Genomic DNA, 18,586 nt, shown 5'->3' with positions numbered 1-18,586 from the left:
CTAACCCTAGGAGAACGCCTAACCCTAACCCTAACCGTAGATTGAGCCACTAATCGGTCATCGGGCTATGGTGAGTTCCGAGCAGAAAGAGGAAGAGGGAGGAAGGTTTTGATATGCCATGCTTAAGTTGGCCTGCCTTTTGCATGGTTAGTGTCCCTGGGTTTCCTGGCTTTGTGGTTTTCTCAATCCTAACCCCAGGCATAACCCTAACCCTAACCCCTAACACTAACCCTATACCGAGCCCCTAACCCTAACCCTAACCCTTGCAGAAAGAAGAAGAGGGAGCAAGGTTTTGGATGTGCCACGCTTAACTTGGCCTGCCTTTCGCATGATCAGTGTCCCTGGAGCTCCTGGTTTTGTGGTTTTCTCAACCTTAACCCTAGGCGTAACCCTAACCCTAACCCAAGGCCTAACCCTATCCCTAACCCTACCTTGAGCCAGAAATCCGGCAGAGGGTTGTGGCAATTCTGAGCAGAATGACAAAGAGGGAGGAAGGTTCTGGATGTGCTGCGGTCCCCTTGGTATGTCTTTCACATGGTGAGTACGCCTGGAGCTCCTGGCTTTGTGGTTTACTCAACCCTAACCCTAGGCGTAAGCGTAATCCTTAACGCTAACCCTAGCTCAAGCCAGAAACTGGGCCTTAGGCTGTGGCGAGTTCTGAGCAGAATGACGAAGAGGGAGGAAGGTTTTGGATATGCTGCTGTCACCTTGGTAGGTCTTTTGCATGGTTAGTGTGCCTGGGTCTCCTGGCTTTGTGGTTTTCTCAATCCTAACCCTAGGCATAACCCTAACCCCTAATCCTAACCCTAACCCGAGCCCCTAACCCTAACCCTAACCCTTGCAGAAAGAAGAGGGAGCAAGGTTTTGGATGTGCTGTGCTTAACTTGGCCTGCCTTTCGCATGATCAGTGTCCCTGGAGCTCCTGGCTTTGTGGTTTTCTCAACCCTAACCCTAGGCATAACCCTAACCCTAACCCCTAACACTAACCCCTATCCCTAACCCAAACCCGAGCCCCTAACCCTAACCCTAACCCTTGCAGAAAGAGGAAGAAGGAGCAAGGTTTTGGATGTGCCACGCTTAACTTGGCCTGCCTTTTGCATGATCAGTGTCCCTGGAGCTCCTGGCTTTGTGGTTTTCTCAACCTTAACCCTAGGCGTAACCCTAACCCTAATCCATGGCCTAACCCTATCCCTAACCCTACCTTGAGCCAGAAATCCGGCAGAGGGTTGTGGCAATTCTGAGCAGAATGACAAAGAGGGAGCAAGGTTTGGGCGGTGTCCTCCTCACCTTGGTATGCCTTTTGCATGCTGAGTATGCCTGGAGCGCCTGGCTTTGTGGTTTTCTCAACCCTAACCCTAACCCTAGGCGTAACCCTGACCCAACCCCTACCTTGAGCCAGAAATCCAGCAGAGGGTTGTGGCGAGTTCTGAGCAGAACGACGAAGAGGGAGGAAGGTTCTGGATGTGCTGCGGTCCCCTTGGTATGTCTTTCACATGGTGAGTACGCCTGGAGCTCCTGGCTTTGTGGTTTCCTCAACCCTAACCCTAGGCGTAAGCATAACCCTAACCCTAACCCTAACCCTAGCTCAAGCCAGAAACTGGGCCTTAGGCTGTGGCGAGTTCTGAGCAGAATGACAAAGAGGGAGCAAGGTTTTGGATGTGCTGCGGTCCGCTTGGTATGTCTTTCACATGGTGAGCATGCCTGGAGCTCCTGGCTTTGTGGTTTCCTCAACCCTAACCCTAGGCGTAAGACTAACCCTAACCCTAACCCTAACCCTAACCCTAGGCTTAAACCTAACCCTAACCCTAAACCAAACCCTAACCCTAACCCTAACCCTAGCTCAAGCCAGAAACTGGGCCTTAGGTTGTGGCGAGTTCTGAGCAGAATGACGAAGAGGGAGGAAGGTTTTGGATATGCTGCTGTCACCTTGGTAGGTCTTTTGCATGGTTAGTGTGCCTGGGTCTCCTGGCTTTGTGGTTTTCTCAATCCTAACCCCAGGCGTAACCCTAACCCTAACCCCACCTGGAGCCAGAAATCCAGCAGAGGGTTGTGGCGAGTTCTGAGCAGAATGAGGAAGAGGGAGCAAGGTTTCGGATGTGCTGCGGTCACCATGGTATGTCTTTTGCATGGTGAGTACGCCTGGAGCTCCTGGCTTTGTGGTTTCCTCAACCCTAACCCTAGGCGTAACCCTAACCCTAACCCTAAACCAAACCCTAACCCTAGCTCAAGCCAGAAACTGGGCCTTAGGCTGTGGCGAGTTCTGAGCAGAATGACAAAGAGGGAGCAAGGTTTGGGCTGTGTCCTCCTCACCTTGGTATGCCTTTTGCATGCTGAGTATCCCTGGAGCGCCTGGCTTTGTGGTTTCCTCAACCCTAACCCTAGGCGTAAGACTAACCCTAACCCTAACCCTAACCCTAACCCTAACCCTAAACCAAACCCTAACCCTAGCTCAAGCCAGAAACTGGGCCTTAGGCGGTGGCGAGTTCTGAGCAGAATGACGAAGAGGGAGGAAGGTTTTGGATATGCTGCTGTCACCTTGGTAGGTCTTTTACACGGTTAGTGTCCCTGGGTCTCCTGGCTTTGTGGTTTTCTCAATCCTAACCCCAGGCATAACCCTAACCCTAACCCCTAACACTAACCCTATACCGAGCCCCTAACCCTAACCCTAACCCTTGCAGAAAGAAGAAGAGGGAGCAAGGTTTTGGATGTGCCACGCTTAACTTGGCCTGCCTTTTGCATGATCAGTGTCCCTGGAGCTCCTGGCTTTGTGGTTTTCTCAACCTTAACCCTAGGCGTAACCCTAACCCTAATCCATGGCCTAACCCTATCCCTAACCCTACCTTGAGCCAGAAAACCGGCAGAGGGTTGTGGCAATTCTGAGCAGAATGACAAAGAGGGAGCAAGGTTTGGGCGGTGTCCTCCTCACCTTGGTATGCCTTTTGCATGCTGAGTATCCCTGGAGCTCCTGGCTTTGTGCTTTTCTCAACCCTAACCCTAGGAGAACGCCTAACCCTAACCCTAACCGTAGATTGAGCCACTAATCGGTCATCGGGCTATGGTGAGTTCCGAGCAGAAAGAGGAAGAGGGAGGAAGGTTTTGATATGCCATGCTTAAATTGGCCTGCCTTTTGCATGGTTAGTGTCCCTGGGTTTCCTGGCTTTGTGGTTTTCTCAATCCTAACCCCAGGCATAACCCTAACCCTAACCCCTAACACTAACCCTATACCGAGCCCCTAACCCTAACCCTAACCCTTGCAGAAAGAAGAAGAGGGAGCAAGGTTTTGGATGTGCCACGCTTAACTTGGCCTGCCTTTCGCATGATCAGTGTCCCTGGAGCTCCTGGCTTTGTGGTTTTCTCAACCTTAACCCTAGGCATAACCCTAACCCTAACCCAAGGCCTAACCCTATCCCTAACCCTACCTTGAGCCAAAAATCCGGCAGAGGGTTGTGGCAATTCTGAGCAGAATGACAAAGAGGGAGGAAGGTTTTGGATGTGCTGCGGTCCCCTTGGTATGTCTTTCACATGGTGAGTACGCCTGGGTCTCCTGGCTTTGTGGTTTACTCAACCCTAACCCTAGGCGTAAGACTAACCCTAACCCTAACCCTAACCCTAACCCTAGGCTTAACCCTAACCCTAACCCTAAACCAAACCCTAACCCTAACCCGAGGTCAAGCCAGAAACTGGGCCTTAGGCTGTGGCGAGTTCTGAGCAGAATGACGAAGAGGGAGCAAGGTTTTGGATATGCTGCTGTCACCTTGGTAGGTCTTTTGCATGGTTAGTGTCCCTGGGTCTCCTGGCTTTGTGGTTTTCTCAATCCTAACCCTAGGCATAACCCTAACCCCTAATCCTAACCCTAACCCGAGCCCCTAACCCTAACCCTAACCCTTGCAGAAAGAAGAGGGAGCAAGGTTTTGGATGTGCCACGCTTAACTTGGCCTGCCTTTTGCATGATCAGTGTCCCTGGAGCTCCTGGCTTTGTGGTTTTCTAAACCTTAACCCTAGGCGTAACCCTAACCCTAACCCTAACCCAAGGCCTAACCCTATCCCTAACCCTACCTTGAGCCAGAAATCCGGCAGAGGGTTGTGGCAATTCTGAGCAGAATGACAAAGAGGGAGCAAGGTTTGGGCGGTGTCCTCCTCACCTTGGTATGCCTTTTGCATGCTGAGTATCCCTGGAGTGCCTGGCTTTGTGGTTTTCTCAACCCTAACCCTAACCCTAGGCGTAACCCTGACCCAACCCCTACCTTGAGCCAGAAATCCAGCAGAGGGTTGTGGCGAGTTCTGAGCAGAATGACGAAGAGGGAGGAAGGTTTTGGATGTGCTGCGGTCCCCTTGGTATGTCTTTCACATGGTGAGCACGCCTGGAGCTCCTGGCTTTGTGGTTTCCTCAACCCTAACCCTAGGCGTAAGACTAACCCTAACCCTAACCCTAACCCTAACCCTAGGCTTAACCCTAACCCTAACCCTAAACCAAACCCTAACCCTAACCCGAGGTCAAGCCAGAAACTGGGCCTTAGGTTGTGGCGAGTTCTGAGCAGAATGACGAAGAGGGAGGAAGGTTTTGGATATGCTGCTGTCACCTTGGTAGGTCTTTTGCATGGTTAGTGTCCCTGGGTCTCCTGGCTTTGTGGTTTTCTCAATCCTAACCCTAGGCATAACCCTAACCCTAACCCCTAACACTAACCCTATACCGAGCCCCTAACCCTAACCCTAACCCTTGCAGAAAGAAGAAGAGGGAGCAAGGTTTTGGATGTGCCACGCTTAACTTGGCCTGCCTTTCGCATGATCAGTGTCCCTGGAGCTCCTGGCTTTGTGGTTTTCTCAACCTTAACCCTAGGCGTAACCCTAACCCTAATCCATGGCCTAACCCTATCCCTAACCCTACCTTGAGCCAGAAAACCGGCAGAGGGTTGTGGCAATTCTGAGCAGAATGACAAAGAGGGAGCAAGGTTTGGGCGGTGTCCTCCTCACCTTGGTATGCCTTTTGCATGCTGAGTATCCCTGGAGCTCCTGGCTTTGTGCTTTTCTCAACCCTAACCCTAGGAGAACGCCTAACCCTAACCCTAACCGTAGATTGAGCCACTAATCGGTCATCGGGCTATGGTGAGTTCCGAGCAGAAAGAGGAAGAGGGAGGAAGGTTTTGATATGCCATGCTTAAGTTGGCCTGCCTTTTGCATGGTTAGTGTCCCTGGGTTTCCTGGCTTTGTGGTTTTCTCAATCCTAACCCCAGGCATAACCCTAACCCTAACCCCTAACACTAACCCTATACCAAGCCCCTAACCCTAACCCTAACCCTTGCAGAAAGAAGAAGAGGGAGCAAGGTTTTGGATGTGCCACGCTTAACTTGGCCTGCCTTTCGCATGATCAGTGTCCCTGGAGCTCCTGGCTTTGTGGTTTTCTCAACCCTAACCCTAGGCATAACCCTAACCCTAACCCCTAACACTAACCCCTATCCCTAACCCAAACCCGAGCCCCTAACCCTAACCCTAACCCTTGCAGAAAGAGGAAGAAGGAGCAAGGTTTTGGATGTGCTGTGCTTAACTTGGCCTGCCTTTCGCATGATCAGTGTCCCTGGAGGTCCTGGCTTTGTGGTTTTCTCAACCCTAACCCTAGGCATAACCCTAACCCTAACCCCTAACACTAACCCCTATCCCTAACCCAAACCCGAGCCCCTAACCCTAACCCTAACCCTTGCAGAAAGAGGAAGAAGGAGCAAGGTTTTGGATGTGCTGTGCTTAACTTGGCCTGCCTTTCGCATGATCAGTGTCCCTGGAGCTCCTGGCTTTGTGGTTTTCTCAACCCTAACCCTAGGCATAACCCTAACCCTAACCCCTAACACTAACCCCTATCCCTAACCCAAACCCGAGCCCCTAACCCTAACCCTAACCCTTGCAGAAAGAGGAAGAAGGAGCAAGGTTTTGGATGTGCCACGCTTAACTTGGCCTGCCTTTTGCATGATCAGTGTCCCTGGAGCTCCTGGCTTTGTGGTTTTCTCAACCTTAACCCTAGGCGTAACCCTAACCCTAATCCATGGCCTAACCCTATCCCTAACCCTACCTTGAGCCAGAAATCCGGCAGAGGGTTGTGGCAATTCTGAGCAGAATGACAAAGAGGGAGCAAGGTTTGGGCGGTGTCCTCCTCACCTTGGTATGCCTTTTGCATGCTGAGTATGCCTGGAGCGCCTGGCTTTGTGGTTTTCTCAACCCTAACCCTAACCCTAGGCGTAACCCTGACCCAACCCCTACCTTGAGCCAGAAATCAGGCAGAGGGTTGTGGCGAGTTCTGAGCAGAACGACGAAGAGGGAGGAAGGTTTTGGATGTGCTGCGGTCCCCTTGGTATGTCTTTCACATGGTGAGTACGCCTGGAGCTCCTGGCTTTGTGGTTTACTCAACCCTAACCCTAGGCGTAAGCGTAACCCTTAACCCTAACCCTAACCCTAGCTCAAGCCAGAAACTGGGCCTTAGGCTGTGGCGAGTTCTGAGCAGAATGACGAAGAGGGAGGAAGGTTTTGGATGTGCTGCGGTCCCCTTGGTATGTCTTTCACATGGTGAGCATGCCTGGAGCTCCTGGCTTTGTGGTTTCCTCAACCCTAACCCTAGGCGTAAGACTAACCCTAACCCTAACCCTAACCCTAACCCTAGGCTTAACCCTAACCCTAACCCTAAACCAAACCCTAACCCTAACCCTAGCTCAAGCCAGAAACTGGGCCTTAGGTTGTGGCGAGTTCTGAGCAGAATGACGAAGAGGGAGGAAGGTTTTGGATATGCTGCTGTCACCTTGGTAGGTCTTTTGCATGGTTAGTGTGCCTGGGTCTCCTGGCTTTGTGGTTTTCTCAACCCTAACCCCAGGCGTAACCCTAACCCTAACCCTACCTGGAGCCAGAAATCCAGCAGAGGGTTGTGGCGAGTTCTGAGCAGAATGAGGAAGAGGGAGCAAGGTTTCTGATGTGCTGCGGTCACCATGGTATGTCTTTTGCATGGTGAGTACGCCTGGAGCTCCTGGCTTTGTGGTTTCCTCAACCCTAACCCTAGGCGTAACCCTAACCCTAACCCTAACCCTAAACCAAACCCTAACCCTAGCTCAAGCCAGAAACTGGGCCTTAGGCTGTGGCGAGTTCTGAGCAGAATGACAAAGAGGGAGCAAGGTTTGGGCTGTGTCCTCCTCACCTTGGTATGCCTTTTGCATGCTGAGTATCCCTGGAGCGCCTGGCTTTGTGGTTTCCTCAACCCTAACCCTAGGCGTAAGACTAACCCTAACCCTAACCCTAACCCTAACCCTAGGCTTAACCCTAACCCTAAACCAAACCCTAACCCTAACCCTAACCCTAACCCGAGGTCAAGCCAGAAACTGGGCCTTAGGCGGTGGCGAGTTCTGAGCAGAATGACGAAGAGGGAGGAAGGTTTTGGATATGCTGCTGTCACCTTGGTAGGTCTTTTACACGGTTAGTGTCCCTGGGTCTCCTGGCTTTGTGGTTTTCTCAATCCTAACCCCAGGCATAACCCTAACCCTAACCCCTAACACTAACCCTATACCGAGCCCCTAACCCTAACCCTAACCCTTGCAGAAAGAAGAAGAGGGAGCAAGGTTTTGGATGTGCCACGCTTAACTTGGCCTGCCTTTTGCATGATCAGTGTCCCTGGAGCTCCTGGCTTTGTGGTTTTCTCAACCTTAACCCTAGGCGTAACCCTAACCCTAATCCATGGCCTAACCCTATCCCTAACCCTACCTTGAGCCAGAAATCCGGCAGAGGGTTGTGGCAATTCTGAGCAGAATGACAAAGAGGGAGCAAGGTTTGGGCTGTGTCCTCCTCACCTTGGTATGCCTTTTGCATGCTGAGTATGCCTGGAGCGCCTGGCTTTGTGGTTTTCTCAACCCTAACCCTAACCCTAGGCGTAACCCTGACCCAACCCCTACCTTGAGCCAGAAATCCAGCAGAGGGTTGTGGCGAGTTCTGAGCAGAACGACGAAGAGGGAGTAAGGTTTTGGATGTGCTGCGGTCCCCTTGGTATATCTTTCACATGGTGAGTACGCCTGGAGCTCCTGGCTTTGTGGTTTCCTCAACCCTAACCCTAGGCGTAAGCATAACCCTAACCCTAACCCTAACCCTAGCTCAAGCCAGAAACTGGGCCTTAGGCTGTGGCGAGTTCTGAGCAGAATGACGAAGAGGGAGGAAGGTTTTGGATGTGCTGCTGTCACCTTGGTATGTCTTTCACATGGTGAGCATGCCTGGAGCTCCTGGCTTGGTGGTTTCCTCAACCCTAACCCTAGGCGTAAGACTAACCCTAACCCTAACCCTAACCCTAACCCTAGGCTTAACCCTAACCCTAACCCTAAACCAAACCCTAACCCTAACCCTAACCCTAGCTCAAGCCAGAAACTGGGCCTTAGGTTGTGGCGAGTTCTGAGCAGAATGACGAAGAGGGAGCAAGGTTTTGGATATGCTGCTGTCACCTTGGTAGGTCTTTTGCATGGTTAGTGTGCCTGGGTCTCCTGGCTTTGTGGTTTTCTCAACCCTAACCCCAGGCGTAACCCTAACCCTAACCCTACCTGGAGCCAGAAATCCAGCAGAGGGTTGTGGCGAGTTCTGAGCAGAATGAGGAAGAGGGAGCAAGGTTTCGGATGTGCTGCGGTCACCATGGTATGTCTTTTGCATGGTGAGTACGCCTGGAGCTCCTGGCTTTGTGGTTTCCTCAACCCTAACCCTAGGCGTAACCCTAACCCTAACCCTAACCCTAAACCAAACCCTAACCCTAGCTCAAGCCAGAAACTGGGCCTTAGGCTGTGGCGAGTTCTGAGCAGAATGACAAAGAGGGAGCAAGGTTTGGGCTGTGTCCTCCTCACCTTGGTATGCCTTTTGCATGCTGAGTATCCCTGGAGCGCCTGGCTTTGTGGTTTCCTCAACCCTAACCCTAGGCGTAAGACTAACCCTAACCCTAACCCTAACCCTAACCCTAGGCTTAACCCTAACCCTAAACCAAACCCTAACCCTAACCCTAACCCTAACCCGAGGTCAAGCCAGAAACTGGGCCTTAGGCGGTGGCGAGTTCTGAGCAGAATGACGAAGAGGGAGCAAGGTTTTGGATATGCTGCTGTCACCTTGGTAGGTCTTTTACACGGTTAGTGTCCCTGGGTCTCCTGGCTTTGTGGTTTTCTCAATCCTAACCCCAGGCATAACCCTAACCCTAACCCCTAACACTAACCCTATACCGAGCCCCTAACCCTAACCCTAACCCTTGCAGAAAGAAGAAGAGGGAGCAAGGTTTTGGATGTGCCACGCTTAACTTGGCCTGCCTTTTGCATGATCAGTGTCCCTGGAGCTCCTAGCTTTGTGGTTTTCTCAACCTTAACCCTAGGCGTAACCCTAACCCTAATCCATGGCCTAACCCTATCCCTAACCCTACCTTGAGCCAGAAAACCGGCAGAGGGTTGTGGCAATTCTGAGCAGAATGACAAAGAGGGAGCAAGGTTTGGGCGGTGTCCTCCTCACCTTGGTATGCCTTTTGCATGCTGAGTATCCCTGGAGCTCCTGGCTTTGTGCTTTTCTCAACCCTAACCCTAGGAGAACGCCTAACCCTAACCCTAACCGTAGATTGAGCCACTAATCGGTCATCGGGCTATGGTGAGTTCCGAGCAGAAAGAGGAAGAGGGAGGAAGGTTTTGATATGCCATGCTTAAGTTGGCCTGCCTTTTGCATGGTTAGTGTCCCTGGGTTTCCTGGCTTTGTGGTTTTCTCAATCCTAACCCCAGGCATAACCCTAACCCTAACCCCTAACACTAACCCTATACCGAGCCCCTAACCCTAACCCTAACCCTTGCAGAAAGAAGAAGAGGGAGCAAGGTTTTGGATGTGCCACGCTTAACTTGGCCTGCCTTTCGCATGATCAGTGTCCCTGGAGCTCCTGGCTTTGTGGTTTTCTCAACCTTAACCCTAGGCATAACCCTAACCCTAACCCAAGGCCTAACCCTATCCCTAACCCTACCTTGAGCCAGAAATCCGGCAGAGGGTTGTGGCAATTCTGAGCAGAATGACAAAGAGGGAGGAAGGTTTTGGATGTGCTGCGGTCCCCTTGGTATGTCTTTCACATGGTGAGTACGCCTGGAGCTCCTGGCTTTGTGGTTTACTCAACCCTAACCCTAGGCGTAAGCGTAACCCTTAACCCTAACCCTAGCTCAAGCCAGAAACTGGGCCTTAGGCTGTGGCGAGTTCTGAGCAGAATGACGAAGAGGGAGGAAGGTTTTGGATATGCTGCTGTCACCTTGGTATGTCTTTTGCATGGTTAGTGTCCCTGGGTCTCCTGGCTTTGTGGTTTTCTCAATCCTAACCCTAGGCATAACCCTAACCCCTAATCCTAACCCTAACCCGAGCCCCTAACCCTAACCCTAACCCTTGCAGAAAGAAGAGGGAGCAAGGTTTTGGATGTGCTGTGCTTAACTTGGCCTGCCTTTCGCATGATCAGTGTCCCTGGAGCTCCTGGCTTTGTGGTTTTCTCAACCTTAACCCTAGGCGTAACCCTAACCCTAATCCATGGCCTAACCCTATCCCTAACCCTACCTTGAGCCAGAAATCCGGCAGAGGGTTGTGGCAATTCTGAGCAGAATGACAAAGAGGGAGCAAGGTTTGGGCTGTGTCCTCCTCACCTTGGTATGCCTTTTGCATGCTGAGTATGCCTGGAGCGCCTGGCTTTGTGGTTTTCTCAACCCTAACCCTAACCCTAGGCGTAACCCTGACCCAACCCCTACCTTGAGCCAGAAATCCAGCAGAGGGTTGTGGCGAGTTCTGAGCAGAACGACGAAGAGGGAGGAAGGTTCTGGATGTGCTGCGGTCCCCTTGGTATATCTTTCACATGGTGAGTACGCCTGGAGCTCCTGGCTTTGTGGTTTCCTCAACCCTAACCCTAGGCGTAAGCATAACCCTAACCCTAACCCTAACCCTAGCTCAAGCCAGAAACTGGGCCTTAGGCTGTGGCGAGTTCTGAGCAGAATGACGAAGAGGGAGGAAGGTTTTGGATGTGCTGCGGTCCCCTTGGTATGTCTTTCACATGGTGAGCATGCCTGGAGCTCCTGGCTTTGTGGTTTCCTCAACCCTAACCCTAGGCGTAAGACTAACCCTAACCCTAACCCTAACCCTAACCCTAGGCTTAACCCTAACCCTAACCCTAAACCAAACCCTAACCCTAACCCTAACCCTAGCTCAAGCCAGAAACTGGGCCTTAGGTTGTGGCGAGTTCTGAGCAGAATGACGAAGAGGGAGGAAGGTTTTGGATATGCTGCTGTCACCTTGGTAGGTCTTTTGCATGGTTAGTGTGCCTGGGTCTCCTGGCTTTGTGGTTTTCTCAACCCTAACCCCAGGCGTAACCCTAACCCTAACCCTACCTGGAGCCAGAAATCCAGCAGAGGGTTGTGGCGAGTTCTGAGCAGAATGAGGAAGAGGGAGCAAGGTTTCGGATGTGCTGCGGTCACCATGGTATGTCTTTTGCATGGTGAGTACGCCTGGAGCTCCTGGCTTTGTGGTTTCCTCAACCCTAACCCTAGGCGTAACCCTAACCCTAACCCTAACCCTAAACCAAACCCTAACCCTAGCTCAAGCCAGAAACTGGGCCTTAGGCTGTGGCGAGTTCTGAGCAGAATGACAAAGAGGGAGCAAGGTTTGGGCTGTGTCCTCCTCACCTTGGTATGCCTTTTGCATGCTGAGTATCCCTGGAGCGCCTGGCTTTGTGGTTTCCTCAACCCTAACCCTAGGCGTAAGACTAACCTTAACCCTAACCCTAACCCTAACCCTAGGCTTAACCCTAACCCTAAACCAAACCCTAACCCTAACCCTAACCCGAGGTCAAGCCAGAAACTGGGCCTTAGGCGGTGGCGAGTTCTGAGCAGAATGACGAAGAGGGAGGAAGGTTTTGGATATGCTGCTGTCACCTTGGTAGGTCTTTTACACGGTTAGTGTCCCTGGGTCTCCTGGCTTTGTGGTTTTCTCAATCCTAACCCTAGGCATAACCCTAACCCTAACCCCTAACACTAACCCTATACCGAGCCCCTAACCCTAACCCTAACCCTTGCAGAAAGAAGAAGAGGGAGCAAGGTTTTGGATGTGCCACGCTTAACTTGGCCTGCCTTTTGCATGATCAGTGTCCCTGGAGCTCCTGGCTTTGTGGTTTTCTCAACCTTAACCCTAGGCGTAACCCTAACCCTAATCCATGGCCTAACCCTATCCCTAACCCTACCTTGAGCCAGAAAACCGGCAGAGGGTTGTGGCAATTCTGAGCAGAATGACAAAGAGGGAGCAAGGTTTGGGCGGTGTCCTCCTCACCTTGGTATGCCTTTTGCATGCTGAGTATCCCTGGAGCTCTTGGCTTTGTGCTTTTCTCAACCCTAACCCTAGGAGAACGCCTAACCCTAACCCTAACCGTAGATTGAGCCACTAATCGGTCATCGGGCTATGGTGAGTTCCGAGCAGAAAGAGGAAGAGGGAGGAAGGTTTTGATATGCCATGCTTAAGTTGGCCTGCCTTTTGCATGGTTAGTGTCCCTGGGTTTCCTGGCTTTGTGGTTTTCTCAATCCTAACCCCAGGCATAACCCTAACCCTAACCCCTAACACTAACCCTATACCAAGCCCCTAACCCTAACCCTAACCCTTGCAGAAAGAAGAAGAGGGAGCAAGGTTTTGGATGTGCCACGCTTAACTTGGCCTGCCTTTCGCATGATCAGTGTCCCTGGAGCTCCTGGCTTTGTGGTTTTCTCAACCCTAACCCTAGGCATAACCCTAACCCTAACCCCTAACACTAACCCCTATCCCTAACCCAAACCCGAGCCCCTAACCCTAACCCTAACCCTTGCAGAAAGAGGAAGAAGGAGCAAGGTTTTGGATGTGCTGTGCTTAACTTGGCCTGCCTTTCGCATGATCAGTGTCCCTGGAGCTCCTGGCTTTGTGGTTTTCTCAACCCTAACCCTAGGCATAACCCTAACCCTAACCCCTAACACTAACCCCTATCCCTAACCCAAACCCGAGCCCCTAACCCTAACCCTAACCCTTGCAGAAAGAGGAAGAAGGAGCAAGGTTTTGGATGTGCCACGCTTAACTTGGCCTGCCTTTTGCATGATCAGTGTCCCTGGAGCTCCTGGCTTTGTGGTTTTCTCAACCTTAACCCTAGGCGTAACCCTAACCCTAATCCATGGCCTAACCCTATCCCTAACCCTACCTTGAGCCAGAAATCCGGCAGAGGGTTGTGGCAATTCTGAGCAGAATGACAAAGAGGGAGCAAGGTTTGGGCGGTGTCCTCCTCACCTTGGTATGCCTTTTGCATGCTGAGTATGCCTGGAGCGCCTGGCTTTGTGGTTTTCTCAACCCTAACCCTAACCCTAGGCGTAACCCTGACCCAACCCCTACCTTGAGCCAGAAATCCAGCAGAGGGTTGTGGCGAGTTCTGAGCAGAACGACGAAGAGGGAGGAAGGTTTTGGATGTGCTGCGGTCCCCTTGGTATGTCTTTCACATGGTGAGTACGCCTGGAGCTCCTGGCTTTGTGGTTTACTCAACCCTAACCCTAGGCGTAAGCGTAACCCTTAACCCTAACCCTAACCCTAGCTCAAGCCAGAAACTGGGCCTTAGGCTGCGGCGAGTTCTGAGCAGAATGACGAAGAGGGAGGAAGGTTTTGGATGTGCTGCGGTCCCCTTGGTATGTCTTTCACATGGTGAGCATGCCTGGAGCTCCTGGCTTTGTGGTTTCCTCAACCCTAACCCTAGGCGTAAGACTAACCCTAACCCTAACCCTAACCCTAACCCTAGGCTTAACCCTAACCCTAACCCTAAACCAAACCCTAACCCTAACCCTAGCTCAAGCCAGAAACTGGGCCTTAGGTTGTGGCGAGTTCTGAGCAGAATGACGAAGAGGGAGGAAGGTTTTGGATATGCTGCTGTCACCTTGGTAGGTCTTTTGCATGGTTAGTGTGCCTGGGTCTCCTGGCTTTGTGGTTTTCTCAACCCTAACCCCAGGCGTAACCCTAACCCTAACCCTACCTGGAGCCAGAAATCCAGCAGAGGGTTGTGGCGAGTTCTGAGCAGAATGAGGAAGAGGGAGCAAGGTTTCGGATGTGCTGCGGTCACCATGGTATGTCTTTTGCATGGTGAGTACGCCTGGAGCTCCTGGCTTTGTGGTTTCCTCAACCCTAACCCTAGGCGTAACCCTAACCCTAACCCTAACCCTAAACCAAACCCTAACCCTAGCTCAAGCCAGAAACTGGGCCTTAGGCTGTGGCGAGTTCTGAGCAGAATGACAAAGAGGGAGCAAGGTTTGGGCTGTGTCCTCCTCACCTTGGTATGCCTTTTGCATGCTGAGTATCCCTGGAGCGCCTGGCTTTGTGGTTTCCTCAACCCTAACCCTAGGCGTAAGACTAACCCTAACCCTAACCCTAACCCTAACCCTAGGCTTAACCCTAACCCTAAACCAAACCCTAACCCTAACCCTAACCCGAGGTCAAGCCAGAAACTGGGCCTTAGGCGGTGGCGAGTTCTGAGCAGAATGACGAAGAGGGAGGAAGGTTTTGGATATGCTGCTGTCACCTTGGTAGGTCTTTTACACGGTTAGTGTCCCTGGGTCTCCTGGCTTTGTGGTTTTCTCAATCCTAACCCCAGGCATAACCCTAACCCTAACCCCTAACACTAACCCTATACCGAGCCCCTAACCCTAACCCTAACCCTTGCAGAAAGAAGAAGAGGGAGCAAGGTTTTGGATGTGCCACGCTTAACTTGGCCTGCCTTTTGCATGATCAGTGTCCCTGGAGCTCCTGGCTTTGTGGTTTTCTCAACCTTAACCCTAGGCGTAACCCTAACCCTAATCCATGGCCTAACCCTATCCCTAACCCTACCTTGAGCCAGAAAACCGGCAGAGGGTTGTGGCAATTCTGAGCAGAATGACAAAGAGGGAGCAAGGTTTGGGCGGTGTCCTCCTCACCTTGGTATGCCTTTTGCATGCTGAGTATCCCTGGAGCTCCTGGCTTTGTGCTTTTCTCAACCCTAACCCTAGGAGAACGCCTAACCCTAACCCTAACCGTAGATTGAGCCACTAATCGGTCATCGGGCTATGGTGAGTTCCGAGCAGAAAGAGGAAGAGGGAGGAAGGTTTTGATATGCCATGCTTAAGTTGGCCTGCCTTTTGCATGGTTAGTGTCCCTGGGTTTCCTGGCTTTGTGGTTTTCTCAATCCTAACCCCAGGCATAACCCTAACCCTAACCCCTAACACTAACCCTATACCGAGCCCCTAACCCTAACCCTAACCCTTGCAGAAAGAAGAAGAGGGAGCAAGGTTTTGGATGTGCCACGCTTAACTTGGCCTGCCTTTCGCATGATCAGTGTCCCTGGAGCTCCTGGCTTTGTGGTTTTCTCAACCTTAACCCTAGGCGTAACCCTAACCCTAACCCAAGGCCTAACCCTATCCCTAACCCTACCTTGAGCCAGAAATCCGGCAGAGGGTTGTGGCAATTCTGAGCAGAATGACAAAGAGGGAGGTAGGTTTTGGATGTGCTGCGGTCCCCTTGGTATGTCTTTCACATGGTGAGTACGCCTGGAGCTCCTGGCTTTGTGGTTTACTCAACCCTAACCCTAGGCGTAAGCGTAATCCTTAACCCTAACCCTAGCTCAAGCCAGAAACTGGGCCTTAGGCTGTGGCGAGTTCTGAGCAGAATGACGAAGAGGGAGGAAGGTTTTGGATATGCTGCTGTCACCTTGGTAGGTCTTTTGCATGGTTAGTGTCCCTGGGTCTCCTGGCTTTGTGGTTTTCTCAATCCTAACCCTAGGCATAACCCTAACCCCTAATCCTAACCCTAACCCGAGCCCCTAACCCTAACCCTAACCCTTGCAGAAAGAAGAGGGAGCAAGGTTTTGGATGTGCCACGCTTAACTTGGCCTGCCTTTTGCATGATCAGTGTCCCTGGAGCTCCTGGCTTTGTGGTTTTCTCAACCCTAACCCTAGGCATAACCCTAACCCTAACCCCTAACACTAACCCCTATCCCTAACCCAAACCCGAGCCCCTAACCCTAACCCTAACCCTTGCAGAAAGAGGAAGAAGGAGCAAGGTTTTGGATGTGCCACGCTTAACTTGGCCTGCCTTTTGCATGATCAGTGTCCCTGGAGCTCCTGGCTTTGTGGTTTTCTAAACCTTAACCCTAGGCGTAACCCTAACCCTAACCCTAACCCAAGGCCTAACCCTATCCCTAACCCTACCTTGAGCCAGAAATCCGGCAGAGGGTTGTGGCAATTCTGAGCAGAATGACAAAGAGGGAGCAAGGTTTGGGCGGTGTCCTCCTCACCTTGGTATGCCTTTTGCATGCTGAGTATGCCTGGAGCGCCTGGCTTTGTGGTTTTCTCAACCCTAACCCTAACCCTAGGCGTAACCCTGACCCAACCCCTACCTTGAGCCAGAAATCCAGCAGAGGGTTGTGGCGAGTTCTGAGCAGAACGACGAAGAGGGAGGAAGGTTTTGGATGTGCTGCGGTCCCCTTGGTATGTCTTTCACATGGTGAGTACGCCTGGAGCTCCTGGCTTTGTGGTTTACTCAACCCTAACCCTAGGCGTAAGCGTAACCCTTAACCCTAACCCTAACCCTAGCTCAAGCCAGAAACTGGGCCTTAGGCTGTGGCGAGTTCTGAGCAGAATGACGAAGAGGGAGGAAGGTTTTGGATGTGCTGCGGTCCCCTTGGTATGTCTTTCACATGGTGAGCATGCCTGGAGCTCCTGGCTTTGTGGTTTCCTCAACCCTAACCCTAGGCGTAAGACTAACCCTAACCCTAACCCTAACCCTAACCCTAGGCTTAACCCTAACCCTAACCCTAAACCAAACCCTAACCCTAACCCTAACCCTAGCTCAAGCCAGAAACTGGGCCTTAGGTTGTGGCGAGTTCTGAGCAGAATGACGAAGAGGGAGGAAGGTTTTGGATATGCTGCTGTCACCTTGGTAGGTCTTTTGCATGGTTAGTGTGCCTGGGTCTCCTGGCTTTGTGGTTTTCTCAACCCTAACCCCAGGCGTAACCGTAACCCTAACCCTACCTGGAGCCAGAAATCCAGCAGAGGATTGTGGCGAGTTCTGAGCAGAATGAGGAAGAGGGAGCAAGGTTTCGGATGTGCTGCGGTCACCATGGTATGTCTTTTGCATGGTGAGTACGCCTGGAGCTCCTGGCTTTGTGGTTTCCTCAACCCTAACCCTAGGCGTAACCCTAACCCTAACCCTAACCCTAAACCAAACCCTAACCCTAGCTCAAGCCAGAAACTGGGCCTTAGGCTGTGGCGAGTTCTGAGCAGAATGACAAAGAGGGAGCAAGGTTTGGGCTGTGTCCTCCTCACCTTGGTATGCCTTTTGCATGCTGAGTATCCCTGGAGCGCCTGGCTTTGTGGTTTCCTCAACCCTAACCCTAGGCGTAAGACTAACCCTAACCCTAACCCTAACCCTAACCCTAGGCTTAACCCTAACCCTAAACCAAACCCTAACCCTAACCCTAACCCGAGGTCAAGCCAGAAACTGGGCCTTAGGCGGTGGCGAGTTCTGAGCAGAATGACGAAGAGGGAGGAAGGTTTTGGATATGCTGCTGTCACCTTGGTAGGTCTTTTACACGGTTAGTGTCCCTGGGTCTCCTGGCTTTGTGGTTTTCACAATCCTAACCCCAGGCATAACCCTAACCCTAACCCCTAACACTAACCCTATACCGAGCCCCTAACCCTAACCCTAACCCTTGCAGAAAGAAGAAGAGGGAGCAAGGTTTTGGATGTGCCACGCTTAACTTGGCCTGCCTTTTGCATGATCAGTGTCCCTGGAGCTCCTGGCTTTGTGGTTTTCTCAACCTTAACCCTAGGCGTAACCCTAACCCTAATCCATGGCCTAACCCTATCCCTAACCCTACCTTGAGCCAGAAAACCGGCAGAGGGTTGTGGCAATTCTGAGCAGAATGACAAAGAGGGAGCAAGGTTTGGGCGGTGTCCTCCTCACCTTGGTATGCCTTTTGCATGCTGAGTATCCCTGGAGCTCCTGGCTTTGTGCTTTTCTCAACCCTAACCCTAGGAGAACGCCTAACCCTAACCCTAACCGTAGATTGAGCCACTAATCGGTCATCGGGCTATGGTGAGTTCCGAGCAGAAAGAGGAAGAGGGAGGAAGGTTTTGATATGCCATGCTTAAGTTGGCCTGCCTTTTGCATGGTTAGTGTCCCTGGGTTTCCTGGCTTTGTGGTTTTCTCAATCCTAACCCCAGGCATAACCCTAACCCTAACCCCTAACACTAACCCTATACCGAGCCCCTAACCCTAACCCTAACCCTTGCAGAAAGAAGAAGAGGGAGCAAGGTTTTGGATGTGCCACGCTTAACTTGGCCTGCCTTTCGCATGATCAGTGTCCCTGGAGCTCCTGGTTTTGTGGTTTTCTCAACCTTAACCCTAGGCGTAACCCTAACCCTAACCCAAGGCCTAACCCTATCCCTAACCCTACCTTGAGCCAGAAATCCGGCAGAGGGTTGTGGCAATTCTGAGCAGAATGACAAAGAGGGAGGAAGGTTCTGGATGTGCTGCGGTCCCCTTGGTATGTCTTTCACATGGTGAGTACGCCTGG

This window comes from Coloeus monedula (assembly GCF_965178545.1).
Source record: "Coloeus monedula genome assembly, chromosome: 21".
In the NCBI taxonomy this organism is placed as follows: Eukaryota; Metazoa; Chordata; class Aves; order Passeriformes; family Corvidae; genus Coloeus; species Coloeus monedula.
The sequence above is the reverse complement of the archived record's forward strand: the minus strand, read 5'-3'. Positions refer to the sequence as shown.